The 23967-nt window shown below is 46.5% G+C and overlaps 1 long non-coding RNA gene across 1 annotated transcript; it reads right to left on the bottom strand.

Moving 5' to 3' along the window:
* Positions 1-1060: 1060 nt before the first annotated feature.
* Positions 1061-17949, bottom strand: LOC144112042 (uncharacterized). The gene is made up of 3 exons (XR_013310179.1): positions 17829-17949; positions 17261-17412; positions 1061-1128 (listed from the first exon to the last, which is right to left on the bottom strand). It is a non-coding gene; the product is annotated as an uncharacterized LOC144112042 (long non-coding RNA).
* Positions 17950-23967: the final 6018 nt, after the last annotated feature.

Raw genomic sequence — 23967 nt, 5'->3', positions numbered from 1 at the left:
GCACTGTCAGCGGCGCATTCAACACGATAGGCCCCGCATACGGTAAAATAAACTGGTCCCACGTCGTGGCAGGAACCGGAGCGCAGCTGGGGAGAGAAACTGCACTTCGAAGACACCGTGTGACAGGGGTAGTAGACGAGTGGTTCTCCACGATGGCCACATGCAGCGCGCTGCATTGCCATGCTTCATCGGTCAGGACAGGTAAGCTCTACGGCCGTTGCGTATGCTTACATTACCGGCAGCTTTGTCGCACTGAAATACGCGATTTTGACGGGAGCGAAGTGCCAGTTTGTAAATACCGTCGGTTTGAATTAAGCGATTTACCTGTCTACAGTACACACCTTACATACCCCTCTGGCAATAATGGCCCTCAGCAGCTGAGAAAAGAAAAAATCTGACATTAACAGGTGATGCGAATTCACTCAGCTACCGTTCTGCTTGAGGAAAGATAGGTTACAACAGTAAGAGAAGACTATAAATCAAATTTAGCGAATATTTAGGGCCTCTTGTTAGCAGTTAAAGCCTGATATTACCCAGTTTGTGCACCCAAAACTGCTAGGACTGTTATCTTGCCTTTGTAAAATCCCTACAAAGAACATTCAATTCAAAGGGCCTCAATTACAATGTTCAGTGGGCTTCGGCACCCGTTTAGCAGTTGTCTCAAAGCTGTATGTTGGCGAAATTTTTTTTTTTCATTAGCTTTGTGAAGCATTTCCTGCTGCAATGGCATAAACATGAAGGCAATATGCGGTTCTGCAGCAACACTTCAGACTGTGATGCGACACACAGCAAGCACTTACCTCAAAGATGAGTAGGTTGCTCAAAGGAAACAATGTGGTGGCTGGGCATGGGCTTAAAAAAACTGCTTTGTAACACGGATTTTCTATACGGCCAACGAAGTTGTTACTCATATATTCATACGCTTCATCAATTACTGACAAGGCGTGTCGGTAGGAACACTTTATTTGGCAAGGAAGTCCTGGCCGACGTGGGCCTAATGCGACTCTGCCTGTAGGCCAAGGTGCAGACTTGTGGGCACAGCCTTGAGCCAATAGCCTAAAACGGGGAATAGGTGCCTTGGACCAGAGATTGCCGCGCCATGCAAGGTCGGCTGCTGCAGTCCCTCCACTAGTGTCAGTCATACACAGGGTTGGATGCCATGAAAAGAGAAAAAAGTATGCAAGCTCAGAACAATAAAATGCAACTAATAAACCACTAAGAGAAACCCACAAACAAATACACAAAAAATGGAATGCATATGAGGGAAAAAAGATAAAAAGATCTCCCAACAAGCTACAGCAGCAGCCCACGCACTCCTGTAGTGGTTTTGCGTATGGACATTAGAAAGATCCTTAAAAAAAAGAATAAAAGGAACATTGTTCAAGATGTGCCAGAGAAACCACACACAAAAAGAAGTGTGTACAAGCCAGAGACCAAGAATGAATAAAAACAGTCAAGACAATCAACGAAAGGGTTTCTGAAAGGCTTCTGACGCTGGCACACAGAAGCTCACAAGCTCCATATGCTAAACCAAAAACCTTAAAGGAGCGGAGACATCAAATTTTTGGTTAGAGTGTTCTTAGTTTCAAGCATTGCATACTCCCACCCAGCGCGTGATACGTGCTCCGCAATTTAAATATGAACATTAAATATTACCGCATTATTTATACTGAGCGATTTCGGTTTCTGAGTGTCGGAGTGCATTACGACGTCACTCCCGAGGAAGAGCAGCAACACTGGTCATGTGGGTTCCAAAAGTAATGACACAGGGACTGCTGCATCGTCTGCTCTCGTACACATGGTGTGCATATCAGGGCCTTTCGAAATGCCGGCCAGTACTGCGATATGCTTTATTTTCGAGTAGTTCAAATAATAAAACATTTGAAATTACAATACAAACATGTTCCCACAAAATGCAGTGATGAAAAGAAACATATACGAATATTTCTTTTCTCTTCATAATTTATCGCATCCTAAAGCTTACTGAGCGTCTCAATGAATGAGGGAAAATCATGTAGAATGGTACAATTAGCCTGAGCTATAACTGTGTTCAGTAAAAAACATGACAGCTTGACTTCGTAAGCTGCCGAATGACAATCTTTCGGCTTTTCATTTCTCGGCGTTTTGGCGAAGATCATAGCACCGAAGCGCGACCTTGTGGCAGAGCATCCGCCTCACATTCGGGAGGTGCTGTGTTCGATTCTCAGTGCCGCCGGGTACCCACCGGTTTTAACATTTCCCTGCCATGGTGCTCGGCTTATCTAGGGTGAGATGCTTGGGAGAAGGGTCTTCGACCAAACCGTTGCCTTGATGGATCGGAGATAAGTTCCGCCGTCAAGCAACCCTAAATCCACCTCGTGCGGTAGAAGCCCATCTTTTTTTTAACCCGTCATGCACACCTGCTGATGCGTGTGAGCCAGCCACAACGGTAGCAATCAAATACCGCCGCACTTTGCTCGAAGGGGGTTTGTGAGCGGAGAGTGCTTATGTCAAATCTATCTTGAGGCTAGAGAAGTGAACGTTGTGAGTTTTGTAACTGGCACAAGGCGAGAGTTTTGGACTGCGGGTTTTAACCACGTGGAGACGTTTTTGTGCCCGCATTTGACGGGAATTTTGAGGCGCAGGCTATCCTTCCCACGCAGTGCAGCTCTGGAGAGCCGATCACTAGGCCGAGGGACCGCCTGTTCCTATTGGATTAATTGGCTGGTGGACCGGAGGCCGCGGGAATCGTACCCACGACCTCCCGTAGCCGAGGCGAGCACTCAAGCATGAGGCCACGGCTGCGGTGGAGATCTCTTGTCACAGTTCAGACACTGAAAAGGCGTATGACGTGATGTGGCATTGTTGAGAAACATTAATGACAAAAAATCGATGAACAACAGCTTAAGCTACAACAAGAGTGAGAGCATTAACAAGACGACCTCTTATACACTTTTTTGTGACACCTCCAGCTGTGGAATGCTGCCCCAGATGCAGCATTCTTAACGGGACATGGCCCACTTAACTCTTGTGTATGGGTTTACCACACTGGAATCCCTGGCCGTAACGGACCCACAGATGCTGGCACATTTCAACTAGGAATCTGTGCTGAAATTTCAGCAGCTGTTTTCCTTCTCACTGGACGAAAAGTGGCTGACTGATCCGGACTCTTAGATTTGGAAGTTTGTTAAAATTATGCTCACAAGTTTTTGCTTTCTTTTAATGGTTCATAAGAGTGGTGGCCATATGTGCTGACATACATGTGCTTTCACAAAAGAAACAAACAACTCTACTTTGAGAAAATTCTGGAAAATTTCTAAACGGAACACTCTGCATGCTTACACTGTTCATTGTACTGCAAAAGAATATTTCAGGCTTTCAAGAAGGAACCCTTGAACAAGAGGGCTGACAAAGGTTGGTTTGCTCATCACTGAGAACCACTGCCTTTTACTGCCTTTCCAATGAAGGCACACTCTGGCACCCCTTTCGATAGCAGCAATGCCACAGGACACGCACCAAGCATTTCCACAAAAAGTAACAGCTTTCTACGACCTCGTCATCACAGCTCGAACCGCAGAGAAACTAGCCTCTGTTTGTTTCTGCAATAGCCTACAAGATTGGCGAGGCCTGAGAGCCAGATTTACAGATCGATTTTGATGCCACATTGGGGTGGCGTGGCACCTCACATCAGTATACTGAAAGCGCATGAATTCTGCACATTCCTATGACTACGGCTTTTTCCACAGAAAATACTTTTGAACGTAGCTGTGTCTATTCATATGCACCAGACCAAACTTAATGAGGAGTGTGGCAACCTGTACAGAACCAACTAGTACCGTATTTACACGCATAATTTGCGCACCCTTAACTTATCACTCGGGTTTACAAAAAATTTTTTTTTACTCGCATATTTTACGCACCGTGCTGCGCTAGACCACCATCATGCACGCGGGCTCTAACCAGTAGCATTCGGCTATTCCGTGTGTTTGTTCGGAAGGCTTTTTGAATCTATAGTGCACTGGGCATTCATGGTGGTGCAGGACCGCTGTTACAATCGCGGTGGCACCAGCGGCATCGCCACTCGGAACGGTCAGCAGCGCTTTCAGGGAGGATCGGCAGCTGATAGAAGAGCCAACACCGCTGTTTGTTTGGCTGATGCATGTGACTCGACTGCCGGCTACGCTTTTCTCTGTCGCTCTGACGGCTTGTGTTTGTTTGTTCGGTCGTGTCTTGCGATGGGATATCACAACTATACGGCAAGTTTCAAATTGCTTGTCAGCGCCTTATCATGGCGCGGAGCGGCGAAGCCAGCGAGAATAACCGCGTGCGCACAAGTTTGTCCATAGACGACAATCGTTGTGTCAGCAAACTTGTGTGCATGTGGTTATTCTCGCTGGCTTCTCAGCTGCGCGCCGTGATAAGGCGCTGACAAGCAGTTTGGTCGATACTCGCGCGGTACTGTTAAATAATTGTGTGGTCTGATAATTGATTTATTGATTCGCGGTTGCTTTCCCAGACGAAGTTGCGAAAGCAAACTTACGGAATCTGGAACTATCGAACAATTGGCTGGGTTTTTTTTCGGGGGCCGGCCAGCGTAGGGTGCGGGTTCGGGTGCTGACGTGTACGCAGCAACATACACTATACCTATATTGCGCGTTATGACCTTTGTGGAGTTTAAGTCGCGCTCGCGAAATCCCCGCGTAATTTGCGCACCCCCTTCTTAGAGCCCTAATTTCTGAATAAAAAGTGCACAAATTATGTGCGTAAATACGGTATATACAATGCTCACTTAATTGAAGACAAGAAAAAGACAGATAAAACAGGCAGGCTGCCATGCCTAATACTCATTAGAAGCAAAACTATGTCATGCCAATAAGAACGGACCGTGTGCTGGACACTCACAGTATCGTTAAAACTCGCAGCAGACCTCTGCGTTAATTTCAGTCCGTCCTTTTCCGAGACCTGACCACTTTCTTGATGCTATCCCTCACAACTGCCAGAATTTTCCAGGTAAACGAAATTCCTCTGGACAATTCTAGATTGCTAGACACCCTTTAAAACCGTCACAGCCCTTCAAAGAAATACAGTAGAACCTTGCTGTTCTGTTCTTGGTTCGTGTAATCTGCAGTATCACAAAACGAAAAATTATGCGCGTTGTGCTATTTTTATTCACAATACAAATCCTGGATAACTTTTTGAAACGATTCCCTGGTATACATGTCCATAAGTTTGCCAAATTCTGACAACATGATGCATTCAGAGACCAAGAGAAAATACCAGCCAAGCTAGTCATCATTTTTGGATGCTTTGCCCACATGCAACTGAGCACTGCGGAGAAGACGCCGCTGCTGCCCTGCACAAAGGCAATGACACAAAGCATCTTAAGAGCAGCTGCGGCTCTTCCACAATGTACAAGTGTAACGGGACAAATCTGAGAACAGTAAGAAATAGTTGACGGACTGGACATGCCATGAAACTTCACCCCCATGGAAAACAAAAATATGGAAACAACTTGCAAGCGCTAGCAAAGGAACTTTTCAAAATTTGCGCCAGCACATTCACAAAAGTTTTATTGAAGTGAAAGTGCTAATAAATGCCAGGGATTAGGAAATGGCGCCAAACCTGGACATAGAGACAGTCACGGGCAGACCGGCAAAAAATTACTGTAATATATTTACAGTAATTAAATTACTTTTCTCGGTAATTTATTATGTAATTCATTACTTTTGTGGCCTGGTAATTTAGTGATGTAATGAACTACTTTCAAGCAGTAATTTCACGGAAAAGTAATCAGTTACTAGCAATATTACTTTTGCTGCATACCGAGTCCATGCTTCTCTTCGTATCTGCCATGCTTTGGCCTCGCGTTTGGGAGATGAGCGTATACAAAGCAAAGATGCAGTTTATGGGGGTTTAACGTCCCAAAGCAATCGACTATGGCTATGAGGGACGCCATAGTGAATGGCGCCGGGAATTTTGACCACCTGGGGTTCTTTAACGTGCACTGACATCGCACAGTACACGGGCCTATAGCATTTCGCCTCCACCGAAATGAGACTGCCGCAGACGGGATGAAACTAGAGTCTTTTGGGTCAGCAGCCGAGCACGATATAACCAATAAGCCAACGCGGCGACTCCCAAAGCAAGAATAAATTACGGACACACTAGAGACTACTTTCATGCTTTGAAGGCGAAAAACATTCACTTTTTAATTTATATTGTTTCCTTCCCTCCTAGTGACACACCTACTCAAGCTTATAGTCATAGGGCAACACATACATTAAATGAATCATTACTTGCCAAGAAACAACGCGGTATTGTGGCCGATGGGTTGTGTGATCACCTCGTAATTTGAAGGCCCTGGGTTCAATTCTCTGCACCCTTGGAAGAAATTTTTCTCTTTGCTGACGATGTCATTGGGGGTTATGGACCACTTTTCCTGGACATCGACAACACGCCGGGTATCGATGTTAATGTGCCACTTAAGGCTTATGCCTTAAAAGCGTGCAAGTAGTAATAGCCAGCACCCCAGGGAAGCACGCGGACGAGAGGTGCGCGCAGGCGTCAGCACTGCCTTGGTGAAGAGTCTGCATATCAGTCACAGGACTGCTACGCATCTCCCTGCACTGCATAAGGTCTCACACACAAACGCACTGCATGGCCACCAGGAGAGCTCGATGACCAAGGCATGCCATATGGCACCTTCACGCAGACGCACTGCGAGTGCTTGAGCAAGTACTTTGACGTCTTTGAGTACTTTGACACTGACAAAAAGTCTCAACTTACATGTGTAGGAAAGTTGGCCACGAGTTGTCGGGTTTTTGTGGCCTCATCTGAGGCCGTATTTCTAACTCAAGGGCAAGATAGGCAACAGCGTCCCAGCTACATGCAATGTATTTTCACCAACTTGCCTACAGAACAAATCAATTGAACAGCAGAATTGGCAGCTTCTCGCACGCCTATGCACTTCTGGTATGATGCGTGGATAAGCAGTCACTGCACTCCCGCTGTTTACGCGGATGACAAATTCTTCAAAATCAGGATGGTGGGACCATATTACACATTGAACAATGTACTTCTGATTGAAGAATGATATTACAAAGACCTCATCTACATCAGCAAAGCGGCAGTCCAAATTGACTAAAAAGGGGAAAAATTTCTGACGCCCATTTTCAAACTCAGTGGCGGTGCAAACAAAAACAAATAACTCTAGAAATTTTGCACAAGCTATGGCCAATGCGCCACATTTTAGCATCGAAACGAAGTAATTTTCATTACTTAAGGCAGCTAATTGTAATGCAATGTCATTACTTTGAGACCAGTAATTTGTAATGTAATTACTTCTGTGATTTAAAGAAAATTAATTAGTAATGAAATTTAATTACTTTTCAAAAGTATTTTGCCACGTATGGTGTGTGGTCAGCGGCTGCCTAGGGAACTTCTCAGTGGCCTTAAGTTCTTAAGCAAACAATGACACACCACCCTGTTTCCTATTTGTGACAATGTTCATGAGAAAATTGAATATTGTGACAAAGACGACGAAGCTGGCTGTAGTGCGTTACAGAGCACTCGCGCTAGGCCAACGGCCATTAAATTATATCTCTGCCATCGTTCATCGCAACTCACTCTTTGGACAGCCACCACGTAACAATATTATACACCACACAGCATTTGCATTGGAGGGAATGGCCAAGAGCATTTTCCATTTGGTTTTCTGCGTGCTAAAGGAATATAGACACGTAATTTTGGTGGCATGTTTTCTTCTCTACAACGATGCAGAAAATACCACTGCGCATGAATCACCATGTGATATTTGCCCATGACCGCTAAATAATTTATAATTGAATTTTTTCTGTCACGCTGTTTCAGTTTCAACAGCCGAACAATTGCTGTGATGTCAAAGAGTGCTTTTGTGTCACGTGAGGCATCGAAAAACGCCCATATAATCGTTGCTTCATCGTTATGATTTACTGCACTGCTGAAGCCAGCCTTCCTGAAGAGCCGGAATGCCAACTAATGTGAAAGCAGCGATTATATTGTAGTTTTTCATGCCTCACGTGACCTGTAAGTACACGTTGGCGTCACAGTCCTCATTCGGCTGTTGAAACTGAGACCGAAACAGCACGAGAAAGAAATGCTATTATAAATTATTTATTTGTTATAGGAGAATACCAGGTGGTAATTCACGTATAACAACGCCTTACGCATCGTTACACTTTTCAAGTCCACCGGCATTCTACCTTTCCATTCCATGTATACATTAAAGATAGCCCAGACAATTCATAAAATACTACAGCTCAATGAACCGCTTCCCCACAGTATCTTTATAACTCCTAAAAGGGAGACTAGGGCTGCTAGTGCAAAACATTTCAATTTGCCCGCCTGTCACAATACTTACGGGCAAAGATTATTAGAATTGAATGGAGTTTTAATCTGGAATGGCATTCCTAATGAGGTTAAAACAGAAACAAATTTTGTACAATCCCTCAAAATGTTCCTGATGAATATGTGAAGTATATGGTATGAATTTTTACTTTTTGTTTCGAAGAGAAATATGTTTTTGTGAGCGTTTTGTTTGTATTCCTGTATTTTTTCTCCGCAAATCTTATAACGTTCTAATTTTCATTTTAGGAATAGAAATGTTCGTTTCCGCGTGCTGCAAATATGTTGTATTGTATTGTGTTGGACCCGAAACTAGCCCCTGGCTATGGGTCTAGTTATTATTGTACATATTGAATTGTGCTCAGTTTCATTTTCGAATAATAAAAAAACAAAAACAAAAAACACGCACCCAAAAGTTAGGTGTCTATACTCCTCTAATTCTTTAGACCCACCATTCTGCTTACTGATCTTGCTTTGCAGTTCATCTGCTGAGTGACTTAGCGATATCACCTGAGAATTGCAGATTACTAAAATATTCTCCATTAACTCTTATCCCCACTTTTCCCAATCCAGGCCTCGGAATAGAGCAGGTATTCCTAAATACGCCCTGTTTACAGGAGGTATTTTGTTGCAGAGGACGCAATGCGGAGACTCATTTTTTTTCTGCATGATTGGTGATGGATTAGACAATGCAGTCCAAGACTTCTTCAGCACAGTTTGGTATTGACACTGTTGCTTCCATCACTGGCAAAACACCATCCAATGAAAGTAACGCCTATGTGGAAGCTGAAGACAGCTAAACTTCTACTGTTGGAAAAAACTGCATGCGTTCTAGACACTTGCTTGTTCACTCAAATACGGCCTAATAGAGCAGCTGGGACACGAGACCTGGCTTACATACCTTTGAGGCTGCACTCGTAGCTATGTGATTAAAAGGTTTCGCCTGCACATTCTTTGAAATGCCTCAGGTATCATCTTTTACCAGGTCAACGGATATACTCAGGCTGCTTTCAGTTTGGGCATATTGTTACGTGGCGACAAGCCGAATTATAAGTGTCGATGAACGATGGCAGTGAGATCATTCTAATGGCCCCTCGCCTATAGCGCGACCTTTCTGTTCCCGCGCCACTGCCAGCTTCGTCGTTTCAGTGACACTACCCGGGGATCAAACTATGATCAAACCAATTAACCCTCGGCCCTCAGTCCCCAGCGGCTGCAGAGCAACTGACCACGGCGGCGGTCAGACCTGTGACGCAGCGGAGGGTGCTAAGAATCTCTGGCTCCGGACAGGCCGCCATTGGAATCTGAACCTGGCAACGTTTAACGCTAGAACATTAGCTAGTGAGGCTAGCCTAGCAGTGCTGTTTGAGGAACTAGCGGGAATTAAATGGGATGTGATAGGGCTTAGCGAAGTTAGGAGGACAGGTGAGGCGTATACAGTACTAAAGGACGGACACATACTGTGCTATCGCGGGTTAGAGGATAGACGAGAACTAGGTGTGGGTTTCCTCATTAATAAGGATATAGCTGGCAACGTAGAGGAGTTCTACAGTATTAACGAGAGGGTAGCAGCTATAGTAATTAGGCTGAATAGGAGGTACAAGCTGAAAGTGGTGCAGGCCTACGCACCCACATCCAGCCATGATGACCAGACCGTTGAAAGCTTCTATGAGGACGTAGAATCAGCAATGAATAGAGTAAAATCGCAGTACACTGTACTGATGGGCGACTTCAATGCGAAGGTGGGCAAGAAGCAGGCTGACGACCACGCGGTAGGTGACTATGGGATAGGCTCTAGAAATAGCAGGGGAGAGTTATTAGTCGAATTCGCGGATATAAATAATTTACGGATCATGAATACCTTCTTCCGCAAACGAGAAAACAGGAAATGGACCTGGAAGAGCCCCAATGGTGAGATTAAAAATGAAATCGACTTCATACTATGCGCTAAACCTGGCATCATTCAAAATGTGGCCGTCCTCGGAAGGGTTCGTTGCAGCGACCATAGAATGGTAAGGTCTAGAATTAGCTTAGACTTGAAGAGGGAACGGAAGAAGCTAGCGAAGAAGAAGACCATTAACGAGTTAGCTGTAAGAGATAAAGCACAGGAGTTTAGGATAGCGCTGCAAAACAGATATTCGGCTTTAACTGAGGAAGATGATCTTGATGTTAATTCAATGCACGATAATCTGACATCAATAATTACGGAGTGCGCAGTAGAAGTAGGCGGCAGGACAGTTCGAAAAGATACCGGGAAGCTATCTCAGGTGACGAAAGATCTGATTAAGAAGCGCCAAAACATGAAGGCATCTAACACTACCGATAGAATAGAACTAACGGAGCTATCAAAGTTAATAAATAAGCGCAAGGTAGCCGACATAAGGAAGTTTAATATGGAGAGAATCGAGCATGCTATAAAGAACGGAGGTAGCCTAAAAACAGTGAACAGGAAACTAGGCATAGGTAAAAACCAGATGTATGCATTAAGAGACAAGCAGGGCAATGTCATTAGCAATATGGATAAGATAGTTAACGTAGCCGAAGAGTTCTATACAGACCTGTACAGTAGCCAATGTAATCAGAGCGCTAAAGAGAAAGACAGCAGTGCACAGCAATGCGTCATCCCGCCAGTAACGAAAGATGAAGTAAAGAAAGCCTTAGAAGCAATGAAAAGGGGAAAAGCAGCTGGGGAGGATCAGGTAACAGCAGATCTGTTGAAGGATGGAGGGGACATCGTGCTAGAAAAACTAGCCACCCTGTATACGCAATGCCTTATGACCTCGACTGTACCAGAAGCTTGGAAGAATGCAAACATTATCTTAATTCATAAGAAGGGAGACGCCAAGGACTTGAAAAATTACAGGCCGATCAGCTTACTATCCGTTGCCTACAAAGTACTTACTAAGGTAATCGCTAATAGAGTCAGGGCAACGTTAGACTTTAATCAACCAAATGATCAGGCAGGCTTTCGTAAAGGATATTCCACAATAGATCATATTCACGCTATCAATCAGGTGATAGAGAAATGCGCAGAATATAACCAACCTCTATATATAGCTTTCATTGATTACGAGAAAGCATTCGACTCAGTGGAAACCTCAGCAGTCATACAGGCATTGCGTAATTAGGGGGTAGAAGAGCCTTATGTCAAAATACTGGAAGATATATATAGCAACTGCACAGCTACTATAGTCCTCCATAAAGTCAGCAATAAAATTCCAATAAGAAAGGGCGTCAGGCAAGGAGACACGATCTCGCCAATGCTCTTCACCGCATGTTTGCAGGAGGTATTTCGAGGCCTGAATTGGGAACAGTTGGGAATAAGAATAAATGGAGAATACCTAAATAATCTGCGATTTGCTGATGACATTGCCTTGCTGAGTCACTCAGAAGGTGAACTGCAAATCATGATCAACGAGTTAGACAGGCAGAGCAGATCGATGGGTCTAAAAATTAACATGCAGAAAACCAAGTTAATGTTCAACAGCCTAGCAAGAGAACAACAGTTCACAATTGGCAGCGAGAGCCTAGAAATTGTGCCGGAATACGTCTACTTAGGGCAGGTAGTGACAGCTGATCCTGATCATGAGAGGGAGATAACTAGAAGGATAAGAATGGGGTGGAGCGCATATGGCAAATTCTCGCAGATCATGAGTGGCAGTTTACCAATTTCCCTCAAGAGGAAAGTGTACAACAGCATGATCTTACCGGTACTCACCTACGGGGCAGAAACGTGGAGGCTAACGAAAAGAGTTCAGCTTAAGTTAAGGACAACGCAGCGAGCCATGGAAAGAAAAATGATTGGTGTAACGTTAAGAGATCGGAAGCGGGCAGAGTGGGTGAGGGAACAAACACGGGTTAATGACATCCTAGTCGAAATCAAGAGAAAGAAATGGGCTTGGGCAGGGCATGTAATGCTAAGGCAGGATAACCGCTGGTCTTTAAGGGTAACGGAGTGGGTTCCAAGAGAAAGTAAGCGTAGCAGGGGGCGGCAGAACGTTAGGTGGGCGGATGAGATTAAGAAGTTTGCAGGCAAAGGGTGGATGCAGCTGGCAAAGGATAGGGTTAATTGGAGAGACATGGGAGAGGCCTTTGCCCTGCAGTGGGTGTAGTAAGGCTGATGATGATGACCCGGGGAGGCCGAGCGATCATCCCGATAGTGAATAGAACACACCGACGGAGAGACGGCTCAGTGGAGATGGGTTCAGAGGAGGACGGTACAACACAAATGGCATGGGGGGGAAGTGCTGGCTGCCACGATGAAAGATATGTGTGAGTGAATCCTAGTCGACGAAGCGCTTGGGACACAGGTCACCAGTAGCCAACGGACGAAGCCCTTGAATGCACCGAATGGCATGGGCAGTGGGGTGGTGTCCTCACGTGTGGGCGGCGTCTCGGGTCGCGGCAGCAATGTCATGTCAACGTGTCTTGTGGTCAGGGCGGGGGACGGGACTGCGGTGAGCGGCGAGGTCGATTCAGGTTCGGCGGGCTGGGGCACAGCGGGGCAAACCAGGTGCACACGGCCGACGATAACGGCAGGTAGAAGACTCCGAAGATCCAGGACCAGGATGGGGATGATACCCCGCATCTCACACCAAATGTTAAGTGGCGACCAGCCGAATAATAAGCGGCGATGAATGATGGCAGTGAGTTGATTTTAATGGCCGCTCGCCTATAACGTGACTTTTCCGTTCCCGCACCACTGCCAGCTTCGTCGACTTCGTGACAATATTGCCGCTTTGCACAGTTTTTCCACAGTGCCGTGAGGTATGCCTTAACGAGGTTTTACTGTACCTGTGAGTACTAACGTTGCTGAATTTGATGCGTCTGAACGTGAAATCTGATCCGATTCATACACCTCCTGCAGTAATGCCCATGATCCAACTATAAAATTGAAGCTCTGATCTATTGCTATGCGATGCATTCAGAACAGGTGCTGCCCTTGATGGTCTCGCAGATAACTTTGACCACAATGGCAACAAAGGCATCAAAGGTTGCCTCCAAACTATAGCTCTCCATCATTCGTGGCATGTTTTCCGCTGCTCTACTATCTTTCTCCACAGTGGCCCACTCATAACTCACCTCAGTTCTGGCTGCGGGGCCAATCCAGCAAACAGACTTACGCAGTACTGTTCGGATGGACCTTATGGCCATGCCACTGCTCTAATTACACCCTACCACTTTCGCTCGGCCCCATGGCGACATTCCTAACAGAGGTGGGGGAAGGAGGAAGTTGGAGCACCATGAAAGCCAAATGTACAACACGGACGTAGTGCAGTGGCCTCGCTCAAAGCTCTTGCCCTGAGCTCAAACAGCACAGGTACTTCTGGTCGAGCTTACAACTTCGTCATGCCCGAGTTGACAGCTCACATCGAAACACACACATCGAAACAAATTTTTAATTACACACGCCAACAATGCCGCATCTATTAAGATACGGAAGATGATGTTAAGCCATCTATGCCCTAACCAACCCAAAATTCTTACTACTGTCAAGTAGATGACCTCGATTCTCTTCGGCAATACATCCAGCTCATTACTGTTCACAGCGATGGTAAATTGTTATTTTTACCTCTCAGATTTTCTCATCAAGAGGCACAAGGGCAATTGGTTAACTGTCTGGTTCTTGGGACCAAGTGACATTAAGCAATTACTACAAGCACTGGACAAACACTCCCTGAAGGAGCCACTGAAAATCTTGCACCAAAGTTGCAAATTATACTGTTTGAAAGGGCACTACTTTTTTATTTATTTGTACATTATTTGTACCTCAAAGGCCCACAAGGGAGTATTACATGAGGGGTGGGCTGACATGTATTAGAACCTCCTGTCACATAATTTTTTCAGAAAAGGCAAACTGAAGAGTTAAAAGCATAACAGCGCGGAAAACGGGGACTTCAAGGGTAGAAAACACAGGACAAGCGCTTGTCCTGTGTTTTGTACCCTTGAAGTCCCCGTTTTCCGCGCTGTTAATTTTTTAAATATGTATCACCAACTCGCACGCCTTGCTATCGTGTAGAAGAGCTAAACTATTCATCCACATCCTTGAGGTTTTTTTGCTCCCATAATTCCTACCGCACTAGAAGCCGTGTGTTGGTGCTTGAAACTGAATGCCACACACCCATATGCATGCAGCAGACATCCTTTACCAGCATAGCACCACACAAGATCATGTCAATGCCTCATTTGGGGACTAGTGGTGCAAGCACACAGAACAGTAGGAACAAAACGCAAACATTAATGTGTGAGCCACTCCTGTGCTCTGTCTTTTGGGCTACATGTCTCAAGATGAACAACCCCTTCCCCATTTTCCTCAAAAAGTGAAACTACAACGAACATCTACTGTTAACTTGTGAAAACAAAATGACAAACATAGAAGGAAGAACAAAAACATGTCTCGTCCTTGTGTTTCTTTGTATTCTTCAATTACGGGAACTACTTCCTCGTTCAGCTACCTGTCCTACCTAGATTCGTCTGCGACTTCTCGCCTCTCGCCACTGCTTGTCTCTAGGGGCAGAAACGTTGCCAGTTCCAAAGCAGGAGGCCCACCTTCAAAATTATAACTTGCTAGATACGTGACAGCCTAGCTGCTTTGTTCAGTATACAGGCAGGCTTTGTTCATTTGGGGTCTGCAGGTGAAAGCTGTTGTCTTAATAGTGAATGTTCCCACGTTTCCTTTTTTTTCTTCTTTCTATGTAATGCTAGGACAAAAACTGTTGCCGACCCAATGCAACGGAAGGAGCCACATAATCATAAGGTCTCTTTCATTCGGCTGCACTTCCTGCACTAGTGCGGTACGAGTTCTAGGCTGGCCGAAATGAATGAAATGAAAGCCGAATTGCTGCACCGCAGCTGCGGTGCAGCAGTATGGCAATGCCCATGTGTAGGTTGAAGAACTGAAGAAGGTATGGCAATAGTTATTTAATGAAATGATCACCGTTCCTTGTTGAAATGTCGATGGGGGTTTAAACGTCACAAAGTGACTCAAGCTATGAGGGATGCCATAGTGAAGGGCTCTGGAAATTTCGACCACCTGGGGTTCTTTATCATGCACTGACATCACAGTACACGGGCCTCTAGAATTTTGATGGAGGCAAAATTTTAGGGGCCCGTGTATTGTGCGATGTCAGTGCATGTTAATGGAGCATAGAGACCTAATATTGGTGGCATATTTTCTTCTTTATAATGAAGACACTACAATGCATGAATCACGATTTGGTATTCGCCTACGACCGCTAAATAATTCATAATCGAATTTTTCTGTCATGCTGTTTCAGTTTAAACAGCCGAATGAGAGCTGTGACGACAAGGAGAGGTTTTAGGTCATTAGAGGCATAGAAAAACTGCGATATAATTGCTGCTTTATCGTTTTTATTTACTGCACTGCTGAAGCCAGCCTTCCAATAGAGGAGGAATGACAACAAATGTAGAAGCACCAATTATATTGCAGTTTTTCACGCCTCACATGACCTACAACCTCTTTTTAAGGTCACAGTCATCGTTCAGCTGCTGAAACTGAAACAGCACGAGAAAGAAATTCAGTTATAAATTATTTAGCAGCCGTAGGGGCATACCACGTGTAATCCGTGTATAATAATGCCTTACACCTCATTACAAAACAGATTGCTTTGATTTATGGGGGTTTAACCTCCCAGAGCGACTCAGGCTCTGAGGAATACTGTAGTGAAGGGCTCTGGAAATTTCGACCACCTGGGGTTCTTTAACGTGCACTGACATCGCACAGTACACGGGCCTCTAGAATTTCGCCTCCATCAAAATTCGACCACCGCGGCCGGGATCGAACCCATGTCCTTCAGGTCAGCAGCTCCATTAAAGAACACCAGGTGGTCAAAATTTCCGGAGCCCTTCACTACAGCGTCCCTCATAGCCTGAGTTGCTTTAGGACATTAAACCTCCATAAACCATAACCTTTCAGCAAATAACTGTCATCATTTCATTAAATAACACGTGCCATAACTTCTCTGCTTCTTCAACCTACACATAGAAGAATTGAGTGACTGTTTGAGGCGTCATAATGAAAACCTAAGCGGTCAAGTCCAGTTGCATGGGCAGCATTTCAGCGCTAATTCGTAAGTAGCCTGTGTGTATACATGCAACAATTTTTTTCTTCTGTGAAACGACGATTTCCTAGATCAGGTTCATAGTAAGACTTCTTTGCGATTTGCTGCTTGAAAATTCTTCCAAGTGTTTCAGGATTTTGGTGGTCGTTGGCGTCGGCAGCATGCAGTTGGCTGCAATTTCGTGACAACAGCAAGGCTATCAATCGGGCCTGCACTCGACCATTCGTTTTGGAAGCGGACAGTGCCAAGTTGCATTTGAACCATCTGAACTGACACTGCATGCTACCGGCACCACCGTGGAACTTCACAGAACTAGTGCAGAGAGTGCAGCCAAATCAAATAAACCTATCATGACCACAATCTTAACAAAGTGGTAGTTTGGGCTTGTTGGTATAGCATATCAGAAGACATAGCGCAGCACAACGGGACAAAGAAAAGGAGCACACAGGACGAGCACTTATCCTGTGTGCTCCTTTTCTCTGTCCCATTGTGCTGTACTATGTCTTTTTCTAATATCACCACAATGACCTGTCGCATACTACAACAGTGCCTTGTGAGCTTTATGCACCTCACAAGCTTCCAAACAGTCAAAGGACATCATGCACATTGTCCGCAGTGTTCATCTCTTAAATGCCTCTTTACAATATCAGCTGTAAAAAGGTCTTAAGATTAGAGGCCTTAAAAGGAAGCATGCTTTTCCAGTTGCCTCCATGATAGTTGGCCACCTAAGTCCAAACACCTTTCCCACGTAAAACAGATGTTCGGTGCAGGTGGCACAGCACTCATTTTAAAATCATCACAGAAGGTGGAGGGCTCACCTTGTGGCGCCTTAAAGCCTTTGCTGCCTCAGCATTTTAACGTCCCATTTGTTCAGCCTCTGCGCCAGCAAGTGAACGCCGGACTCGAAGCAGGAATCGGCAAGGCCCGTGCATACCAGAAAACTGCCTGCAAGTTTTTCAAGTGCTGTCGTCTGAAATAAATATGAATTTAAAAGAACAACATGTTTCCCTCTGCAGACACCAAAGAATAATCGCTTATCTCGCCACAATTTTTGCACCTGTTTTAGAAAGCGAATTGTAACAAGAGCACACAATTGTAAAATGCAATTAAGTCAACACTCAACACTTTCCCAGCCGCGGGGCCACAAAATATCGGACCGCGTACAAAACTCATCGCACAAACGGTTAGTTCAACTCACGACCGGCTTTATTAGTGGTTCAACTAGACTGTTGTCAAAAGTTTCCCGCCTTTTTTCGGGAGCACGCAAAAGCTGGCAATTATGCGTTACCATGAGTTACGTTGGGCTGGGCTGACAAAAGATATAAAAACACGCTCAGCGCTTGCTCTTTTCCGTAGACCTGCACAGAGCTTTTGAGCAGAACTTACGATAAAACAGATGAGTCTTTCCCTCCGGGCCTTTGGGTCCACTGGCGGGCAAGCGGGCTCCATGCTAGTCCTGGGTTATCTGCTAACGCAAAATATTCGGGCGCAAGGAAGTTGACAACGGAATGCCGAGTGTCAGATAACAGGCAATTGCTCAGTATGTGCATGCCAAAAGATAGCAAGAACAAATTACTCACGTGCAACATGATCGCACGCCCGTCCCGCCGAACGGCCTTAGTGGTACTGAAAGCAATGCTCGGCTCAGCTCAAACATGGCTCAAACAGCAAAAAAATCAGTCTTTTTCACGACGCGACTGCGCATGCGCCCATCCCCTGGCGGCGGTGTCGCGAAACATATAGGAAGGGTCGTGCGCCACTCGAGACCGGCCGTGGAAGTGTAAACAAACCGGCTTCCAACGCGGGGTGCGTTGCTGCAGCCGTCGAGCGTTCAGTGCGACGCATTTGGCAATGCCTACGACATGTGTTGCATACGGCTGCATTGCCCAATATGTAAAGGGAAGCACACTCGTATTTTTTTCGCTTTCCAAACGCTTCCCGGGACCGCCTTCAACGCGAAGCGTGGATAAAAGCCGTTCGCCGGCTCGACGATCGTGGCCGACATTGGGCACCGTCAAGACTGTGCGAGAATCACTTTGTGACAGGTGCGGACGAGGTACTGTGGTTAAATGCGTGTGCAGTCCATCACGAAATGTTTTGTTGATGGGCAGGAAGGCCTCGAATGTCACCGCGGCACCCAGACTTATTCCGATGCTTTTTGCATTCTCAAGCAAGAAGGCCAAATGGGCAAGTGCTGTGAGCCGCTTTCAACGCGCAGTGGAGCGGACAACGAAAAAGAAGCTACGAGAGCATTCACGCATGATGCTACAATTTTGTCGTAATCTCCTAAGGAAATTTCCTTGTTTATGCCACTAAGTCTTGGCCAATACCTCCATGTGGGTATGTGCCATGTATTAAGAGGCAGAAGAAGAAGAAGGTGCGTTATGCGTGTGTTCGCATCATATCCATGATGAAAAGTTTTGCGTGGTTTCGTCGGAATGGCTCAATGTGCGCTTCTCGCGCACGTCTTTATGGACGCGCATGCTTGTTTAACCTATGCAGCGGTGTGCTGCGGGAAAATAAAGTAAAATGCTAGCAGAGCTGCCATGTTGCGAGTACGCTTGTGCTTTTATCGCTCGTGTAGCTATTCGGAAGCGCTTGAGCACAACGATTGCTTGTGAAAAATTGGTTTGGTTTGGTTCAGTGGGGTTTAACGTCCCAAAGCGACTCAGACTATGAGGGACGCCGTAGTGAAGGGCTCCGGAAATTTCGACCACCTGGGGTTCTTCAACGTGCACTGACATCGCACAGCACCCGGGCCTCTAGAATTTTGCCTCCATCGAAATTCTGCCGCCGCGGCCGGGATCGAACCCGCGTCTTTCGGGTCAGCAGCCGAGCGCCATAACCACTCAGCCACCGCGGCGGGATTGTGAAAACTGTTGTCCCCAGTCGTTTTCTGTGTTACGGCGTGCACTATGTAGTAGCCACCTTTCATGGATGGCAGACATTTACAGCGGAAAATGCCATTCTCACTGATCGGGGATATTTCATTGAACATTATGTTCCGAATGTAGCCTTCATCTCTGAAGCGGCGGCCCTTGCTCAGCTGGCGATCGCATCGCATGCCGCATGATCGGAGATACTGAAGAATTTGCTCTTCGGTGGGCTCAGCAGCTTGCCTCGGACTTCGCACACAGCCACCAGTCAATCCTAGAAGTCCTCCAGGCAGCAGGTGCTGCCCAGGACACGCAATCGTTGACAGATTCCTACAAAACGTGCTCTGCAGCGGCACTCAATCCGGCCGGGTTGGGCGCACAGTACCCTTCCAATGTGCTTCCAGCGCTGCACGCGAGGTGGCAGCACAGGCAAATGAAAAAGGCGGATTGGCGGACGTGTCGTCTTTTCTTCAAACCGGATGGACGTCATGGGTTGAAATAACGCTTGCGTTATTTCGACCTGGTTGTAGCAGTCACTGCCGAACGCGTTCCATTTCTCGGCGAAGCAGTCAAATGGAACGCGTCCGGCAGTCTCATGAGACTGCTTCGCCGAAGTTCACATCGATGCAGGCTAACTTGCTGTCTAAAGATGGCGGAGCTGATGTACGCGGATGAGCGAGTCGTGCTCTTGCGGGCGTCGGACTGTACACGGAGTAGAGGAAAGGAAAAATGTGAGTCATTCCATTATGTTATTTGGTACGCAAACTAGTGGCTAATTAATCTTCGTGGACGTGCGATTCCCAGCAGTGAATCACGCAGGAGAAAATCGTGCAGTTGAGAGCTTTGCTACAGCAGCGGACGCTGTAGGTCTGTTCACGTGATCCGGCATCTGACGATGCCGGATCTTAATACCTTGATTTTAGAGAATACTCGTCGCTGTCGTTGGTTTCCTCGACGGGCGTTAAGACGGCTGGCGTGACGGTTAACATATGTGTTCTTCTCTTGCTGTGTTAGTGGCATCAACTCTTTCGCGTGCATTATTTTTTATCTCTACATTCTCAGAACAAATACACCGGCATGTTGCGAATTGATTTTAGTCTTTGCAGGATTAAAGATCGCTGCTGTATTTAGGTCTCTCGCTGTCTCCGAGTGCCACGTACGGCAGATTAGCAGGTTTAATGTCACGCATGTGTTTTCCTGTTGCAGTGTATAGCCGTATCGCATTTCGCGCATATTGAATACAGTCTTTCGTATTCTTTCTTATGTTTACAGGGCCGTTTGGACGAGCACGTTCGAGGAGCATGTACAGTTTAGCATCAATAATAAAAGAATAATCGCATATCTCTTTAGCGTCGTCTTTGGAGAGCGGCCCCGACTGCTACAAGTAGACTGACCGATAGGCACATCCACCCTTCCGGTTTACGCGCAAAGTCATTGCAGAAGAAATGTGTAAACTTGTTGAAAACACGTTTTTAATTATCGTTATTGCTCAGTTTGTGAAAAATAGTAGTACAACTGTTCATAAGCTTTAGTTGCATTATTATGCCGCGAGGCGGCGTGAGCAGTAGACAAGTGTAGGTAGTAGTAGCTCTATGCAAGTTCCAATACATGGACATGTAGTCTGCTTCCTAGACTTCACACTTGTTAGACGTCTAGAGTATTGGAACACAGCCTATGTATATGAGAGCGGCTTTGCGTAATCGATCCGATCGATTCATTGCACTCTATGAGCGTTCGTTTTGGTCCCAAGGAAGGATGCGTTCGTTTCACATTTATCAGGCAGTGCGCATCGTCAATTTGTGGAGTATCACCAGGCGGTGGCGCCAGATGGCGCAACGCCCCCGTCAACTGTAAAGTCACTGGAACGGGAAAAGTACTGCACTCGTTTTCTCTCGCCGCCGCGCCGGCCGGTCAGCGCGCGCGCGTTCCCGATTCGTTCTTCGCGGTGACGCGGTCATTCCCCGCCATAAATGGTCCGCTCGCTTCTTTCTCGCGGCCGCCGGCACACAGATAATCCGGAGCATTACGTAGCACTTGCTCTTATGGGCAGAGATAAGCGTGCACAGCAAGCGGCGCTGGACCAAATATGGCGGCTGGTTGCGGTACTTTTCCCGTTCCAGTGACTTTCGTCAACCGCCCCGCCGCGATGGCTCAGTGGTTAGGGCGCTCGACTACTGATCCGGAGTTCCCGGGTTCGAACCCGACCGCGGCGGCTGCGTTTTTATGGAGGAAAAACGCTAAGGCGCCCGTGTGCTGTGCGATGTCAGTGCACGTTAAAGGTCCCCAGGTGGTCGAAATTATTCCGGAGCCCTCCACTACGGCACCTCTCTCTTCCTTTCTCCTTTCGCTCCCTCCTTTACCCTTCCCTTACGGCGCGGTTCAGGTGTCCAACGATATATGAGACAGATACTGCGCCATTTCCTTTCCCCCAATACCAATTATTATTATTATTATATTTAGTCAACAGCGCCCGCTCCTTGCTCGCCGTGGCCAACCAGCGCGCTAGGAGCGACGGGCGATGGTTGGCGGTAAGCAGTAGCGGTACGCGCTGTGCTGAATGTGTCTGATATCTTGCGCAGGCTGTCACACCGTCGCAGTATCTCGCGCTCGAGTTCGGATTCATAAGTAAGGGAAAGTCACTGATCAGTGTTCCCTTCTGCGCCGTCGACGTGACGGTGAAGCATCGCTGGGTCAGCTGGACGTTCACATGGTTGTTGTAACCATGCAAACGGCGCGGCCAGCCTTGGCATGAACGAGTTACCGAGAACAGGCAACCATGGAGGGCAAACTTCCGCCACGGGATAAGATAGGCTGTTTTGATTGGTCGCCCTGAGTGCCGTCATTGGGAGAGTGAAATGGGAATGGGAAGCTGCGCGAAAATCGAGTTGAGGGCAGCATTTTGTTTGCTTGCATTTTGAAATTTCTTCATTGAATAACTCCCTTCCTATGCATCAATTCTCGTAATTCTTTTTGAGTCAGCATCTGTGTGACATAAATCCATGTGAAGCGTAACCGGCATCCGTTCAAGCGGTGTTTCTCAGCCCCTTTAAGCAGGAAAGTGCCAAAGAAAATATCGATGATAATTGTAGGGGAAGCTCTTTGTTGTCTGAGGTCAGGACAGGAGTTTTTCGGTCTAAGACATATAGAGTCAGGTACGACGAGATAGACACGTTGTGCGTTGCGTGCGGAGAGAAGGAGGAAACGGCTGAACACTTGATACTTTTCTGTAAAGGACTTCACCCAAGAGTGGAAAGCATCGGGGCTGATTTATCCAAGGCATTGGGGTTTAAAAACAGTGAAGGGAAAGTAAATTTTAAGCGGGTAGAAGTAACCAAGCGAAGGTTATTTGATTGGTGGCTAAAATCAAGACAAGAGTAAAATTTTCTAAGTCACGGCTAGGTGGCTTGAGCCACCGCCCTAGTTAAAGGGTTCAGCCGTAATCCATCCATCCATCCATCCATCCATCCATCCATCCATCCATCCATCCATCCATCCATGCATCCATCCATCCATCCATCCATCCATCCATCCATCCATCCATCCATCCATCCATCCATCCATCCATCCATCCATCCATCCATCCATCCATCCATCCATCCATCCATCCATCCATCCATCCATCCATCCATCCATCCATCCATCCATCCATCCATCCATCCATCCATCCATCCATCCATCCATCCATCCATCCATCCATCCATCCAATTGTATGCAACAGTACCGAGAAGCATGACAGTCTTCGACTGGTCGCCCCCGTGATCCGGTTAGGATTTGGCAGAGTGGGAGCCACTCTTGCTCTGAGAGCGTAGCGAGACTAGTCAAGCCGAATAATAATAATGATAATAATAATAATAATAATAATAATAATAATAATAATAATAATAATAATAATAATAATAATTGTTTTTGAGGAAAGGAAATGGCGCAGTATCAGTCTCATATATCGTTGGACACCTGAACCGCGCCGTAAGGGAAGGGATAAAAGAGGGAGTGAAAGGAGAAAGGAAGAGGTGCCGTAGCGTAGGGCTCCGGAATAATTTCGACCACCTGGGGATCTTAAGCGTGCACTGACATCTCGCAGCACAGGGGCGCCTTAGCGTTTCGCCTCCATCGAAACGCAGCCGCCGCGGTCGGGTTCGAACCCGGGAACTCCGGATCAGTAGCCGAATGGATAACGAGTTTTTAGAGCGGAGCTGTTGTCATGTGACAGCAACACAGACCGCGTTCCTAGCGCAGTTATCCGGCGTCTCTTGGACATTTTGCCTTGTACAGCGCGGCACCCGCAAAACAGAACGCAGCAAAGACGCTAGATTATCTGCGTGACTGCGTCAAAAGCCTACACTACGCGTAGGGGACGCCGAGACCACGCAGCGCTTTCGCAAAATGGCGGAAGTGGCTTTGTCACGTGAACTCATCTCGGAGCCGCTCCGACTTTTTTGTCGGAGCGCGTCAGAGCGCTCTGAGCTGGAGGCGAGCGCTCAGAGAGAACCAGCCGAATGTAGTCAGAGCGGCCTGTTTCGACCAGCTGAATGTGCGGTCGCCTCTCAGAGCGCTCTAGAGCGATCTAAAGCGACCAGCCGAAGACACCATTACTATTAACTGCAAGAAACTCTATGGTGTGAAGAGCTCATAACATGGTAGGCAGGGAG

Source organism: Amblyomma americanum, unplaced genomic scaffold, assembly GCF_052857255.1.
Source record: "Amblyomma americanum isolate KBUSLIRL-KWMA unplaced genomic scaffold, ASM5285725v1 scaffold_30, whole genome shotgun sequence".
In the NCBI taxonomy this organism is placed as follows: domain Eukaryota; kingdom Metazoa; phylum Arthropoda; class Arachnida; order Ixodida; family Ixodidae; genus Amblyomma; species Amblyomma americanum.
Note: the sequence above shows the minus strand (reverse complement) of the source record. Positions and strands in the feature narration are given on the sequence as shown.